At 45.9% G+C, this 5044-nt stretch overlaps 1 pseudogene; it reads right to left on the bottom strand.

Annotated features, from left to right (window-relative positions):
- Positions 1-3857: 3857 nt before the first annotated feature.
- LOC123396342 lies at positions 3858-4736 on the bottom strand (annotated as a pseudogene).
- Between the last annotated feature and the right edge of the window lie 308 nt (positions 4737-5044).

Below are 5044 nucleotides of genomic sequence, written 5' to 3'. Positions count from 1 at the left end.
TTGCTACTGTTTTCTGCGTGTCAAGTATTTATTCCTATGACCATGAGATCATATAACTCACTGACACCGGAGGAATGCTTTGTGTGTATCAAACGTCGCAACGTAACAGGGTGACTATAAAGATACTCTACAGGTATCTCCGAAGGTGTTAGTTGAGTTAGTATGGATCAAGACTGGGATTTGTCACTCCGTGTGACAGAGAGGTATCTCGGGGCCCACTCGGTAATACAACATCACACACAAGCCTTGCAAGCAATGTAACTTAGTGTAAGTTGCGGGATCTTGTATTACGGAACGAGTAAAGAGACTTGCCGGTAAACGAGGTTGAAATAGGTATACGGATACTGACGATCGAATCTCGGGCAAGTAACATACCGAAGGACAAAGGGAATGACATACGGGATTATACGAATCCTTGGCACTGAGGTTCAAACGATAAGATCTTCGTAGAATATGTAGGATCCAATATGGGCATCCAGGTCCCGCTGTTGGATATTGACCGAGGAGTCTCTCGGGTCATGTCTACATAGTTCTCGAACCCGCAGGGTCTGCACACTTAAGGTTCGACGTTGTTTTATGCGTATTTGAGTTATATGGTTGGTTACCGAATGTTGTTCGGAGTCTCGGATGAGATCACGGACGTCACGAGGGTTTCCGGAATAGTCCGGAAACGAAGATTGATATATAGGATGACCTCATTTGATTACCGGAAGGTTTTCGGAGTTACCGGGAATGTACCGGGAATGACGAATGGGTTCCGGGGGTTCACCGGAGGGGGGCAACCCACTCCGGGGAAGCCCATAGGCATTTTGGGGGGGTCACACCAGCCCTTAGTGGGCTGGTGGGACAGCCCACCAATCCCCTATGCGCCAAGGGAGAAAAAATCAAAGGAAAGAAAAAAAAGGGAGAAGTGGGAAGGGGGAAGGACTCCCTCCCACCAAACCAAGTAGGACTCGGTTTGGGGGGGGGGGGGGAGAGTCCTCCCCCCTGGCTCGGCCGACCCCTTGGGGATCCCTTGGACCCCAAGGCAAGGTCCCCCTCCCTTCTCCTATATATATGGGGCTTTTAGGGCAGATTTGAGACGACTTTCTCACGGCTGCCCGACCACATACCTCCATAGTTTTTCCTCTAGATCGTGTTTCTGCGGAGCTCGGGCGGAGCCCTGCTGAGACAAGATCATCACCAACCTCCGGAGCGCCGTCACGCTGCCGGAGAACTCTTCTACCTCTCCGTCTCTCTTGCTGGATCAAGAAGGCCGAGATCATCGTCGAGCTGTACGTGTGCTGAACGCGGAGGTGCCGTCCGTTCGGTACTAGATCGTGGGACTGATCGCGGGATTGTTCGCGGGGCGGATCGAGGGACGTGAGGACGTTCCACTACATCAACCGCGTTCTCTAACGCTTCTGCTGTGCGATCTACAAGGGTACGTAGATCACTCATCCCCTCTCGTAGATGGACATCACCATGATAGGTCTTCGTGCGCGTAGGAAATTTTTTGTTTCCCATGCGACGTTCCCCTACACGTGATGCCTATATTTAGATGATCATTGTCGTGAAAATCGCATAACTATCCACTCTTCTATCAATTGTCCAACAATAATTTGTTTACCCAGTGTATGCTTATTTGCATGAGAGATGCCACTAGGGAAAGAGGGTCTATTTACAACATATTGCTAAAACCTCCAATACCTTGTTGCCATTTATTTATTTTGATTTTATTTTGAATTTTACAATTATCTACATCTACACCCCTCATTTGCTTGCAAACAACGAAACCAAGGGGATTGACAACCCTCTTGCACGCGTTGGATGCACGTTGTTTGTTCTTTTGTGTGAAGCCGCTGAAGACGGTTGTGGTTGATATTCCTATTGGTTCGATAAACGTTTGTTTCATAACTGAGGAAAATACTTACCCACATTGTACTGCGATAACCTATTTCTCTTCACAGAAAACCCAGCGCAAATCACAAGTATCAGGAAGGATTTCTGGCCCCGTTGTCAGGGAATATCATCACCAACTATCAAGTAACTCCACACAAAATTTCATTCACTTATTCCTATTTTTATTTGTTGGTATATTTAGTTCGTCTCATATAAAAAATATTTTTTTATCTTTTCTTGTTTTGCTTGTCACTAGATTGCAACTTCGCTCTCTAGTTTTCTTGAAAGTTGCTATCATGACTGAATTTGAGAAGGTTATTGTTGAAAGTGCTAGTAGAGATAGCACTAGCGACTTGGATGAAGCGAGAATAAAATTTATTGATTCCGCTCGTGATCCTCCTATGGATCGAATCCCTTCCACTAACACTCACACAACTTTGAATTCTAAAATTTATCATGTGGGTAGTGGGAACATAATTGGAAATCATGTCATCCAAGAATCTTTTGAGTATGCATTGGCATCTCCTCTTGTTAAAGGATCTATACTTGATGAAATAAATTGTTATGTGGATGCTATCACCATGCTTATATGAAAAATGGAAAGAAAATTTGTGCATCTTCATCCTATGCTTCAAAAGATATTCTTGGGACTCCCTAGCTTGCATAATCCTGTGATTAAGGAATTTGCTATCAACATCCTTATGCATGAATTTGATGATATTCTGCGTGAAGCAAAATATTTTTTTTACTTTCTATGACATAAAACTTGAATGTCCTCCCATATAAGCAATCCTTCATAATAAAGATGATATGTGTAGGATGGAGTCTAATGACTATCATGGATTTAATATGAATATGGAGAGGATTGTGCTTCCCGAAGAATTAACACAATCTTTGTTCCTCCACACTTGTGATAAATTTGAATGGATTGCTAAAGAGATCAATGAAGGGTTTAATGAAGATTGACAAGAAAACACTGTTAGGGAACCTATTAGTGATGAAATCCATGTCCTATATGAAGATCCCTTAGATGATAATGTTGTGAGCAATGATTATATAAATCCCTTTGAACAGTTGAGTGCTACAACTAGCTTTGACAAAGGTGATTTATTGCGTAAAATTCTGGAGGAACTAATTTTGAAAGATATGAAGGGTCCAACACTTGAAAGAAACTAGCTAAAACTTGCAGGCGTACCGATATTTGTCTCAGACGAGGTGCACCTCTTATTGATGTGCTTGCCACATGAGTTGCATATATCTTTATGATGGCATATTTCCATGATCTGATTGATGTGCTGCAAATGCAGCTCAGCTGTTTCACCAATATTGTATCAGCTGATGCTCACTCCAGCATGAACTTTCGATCATTTGTTTCTTTTTAGTGTCTGTTAGTAAACGAGTGCATACTCAGAAAAAAAGTTTGTTCAAGTGTTTTCAACATTATGGAAGCTGTTGTGTGGATGATACCTTTTCTCGTTACATTTTTCCAAGCATTACCGATATATCTTATTTTCGGCAAGATGATAACATGTTTCTGTCTTTATAACTCCAACACACTACAATACACCACGATATACATATGTTTGTAATTATATCTCTTGTAAATTAAACAAACAAGTTATTCCAATTAATTGCCTAGGACTCGAGTGAAAATGTACATTCCTTGCGGCTTCAAGAAAGGAACATTTCTTAATCTCGACTGTCTCTGATGTTCCATGATACATATTATTTTTAGAAGATAACGAGTAACTACATCTCTACAATTCAAATTTACATACAAGACAAATCGTAGTAGCTGCAGACTACAACTTGCCAAAAAGACCGTCGAGGTCTTGCATTACAGGATGGACCATATCAAGGCCAGCATCAAGATGCGCGAGCACACTTTCGTCGGCGAGCAGCTTCGGCATGAAGAGCTTCTTCCAGCCGGTGCACCATGCGGTGGCCTCCCCCAATGAGGGCTTCGTGGCTTGCAGCTAGTGTCGCAGCGCGCCTTCCCATTTGTCAAAGAAGTGTTCGGCTTCAAGGATGGACAACACGTCTTGAGCGTGCACGAGAGGTGCCCACAACATCACGGTCTGGAACGAAGGGTCGGTCTGCTTGGGTGGCATGATCCTCATCTCCCGTACTAACCGTCTTAGATATGGCAGGATGTCACGTGAAGCCGTACTTGGTAGTCGCCGTTGCTGATCTTGCGCTCCACGGCACCGTAGAGGCTCTCTGGCAAGTGGCCGATGAGAGGAATCCACGGGCGTAGCCAGTCATCACACTCCGGATCCCATGACGGCTTCCACTCTCGCACGCCGGCGATCATCCTCGGCGTGATCACCTGCTCGATTATGTAGCGCGCGGTGGAAGGAGGCATCCTGGCTTTGAACGTCCCTGGCACGCGATTCCCACGGAGCCCCTTCTTGGACGGCCTTGAGCACATCCGTCGTCTCCACTCTCCACGCAGTCGTCCCCTTGGAGCCTCATGTCATGCAGGAGCGCGAGGATCGTCTCGCAGCACTCGGTTTAGAGCCGCATGGCCCGTGCAATATCCTCCCACTCACGGCACTCCTCATCCACGGGTGGCTCCGGCGGGACGTGGAGACCATTGTCGTTTGGTTTCTCACGGTAGCCGAGGCCGTCCTTTGGACGCCGCCGCACCCGCACGACGACCTGTATAGGTAGGACGATCCCTTGCCCCTGCGCGTCAAGGCTCGAGCCTTCCCGGTAATTCCATCGCCGCATCATGTTGGCTACCGCCCGACTAGGGAACGCCAAGCTTCCTGACATGCCGGCTGGCTTGGCGGCTTGTTCTCGTCGGAGTCGGTCCCGTCGAGCAGCGCAGAGACGTCGATGCTTATGGCCATGCGGACTGCCGAGCAAGGGAGCAGACGAAAAGCCTGGTGCAGCCGAAAAACCTGATGCGAGATGCATATGCGCGTCAATCAATATATGGACATACCACGAACCGTCTTAGGAGGCTGGGGCTCCTAGTTCTAGCCGAACTCGGAATATGGCATTGCACAGACCGGGCTCCAGTGAGCCCGGTATTTTTTTTAAATTAATATATATATTTGAAAGCTTCAAAAAATACCATTTTATATAAATATAGCAAAAATGGTCCGTGCGTTGCAATGGGAGAAACAAAATCATAATATCGAGTGACCATGATCAC

The sequence above is a fragment of the Hordeum vulgare genome, chromosome 5H, assembly GCF_904849725.1.
Source record: "Hordeum vulgare subsp. vulgare chromosome 5H, MorexV3_pseudomolecules_assembly, whole genome shotgun sequence".
Classification (NCBI taxonomy): Eukaryota; Viridiplantae; Streptophyta; class Magnoliopsida; order Poales; family Poaceae; genus Hordeum; species Hordeum vulgare.
This window is presented reverse-complemented; position numbering and strand designations above follow the sequence as displayed.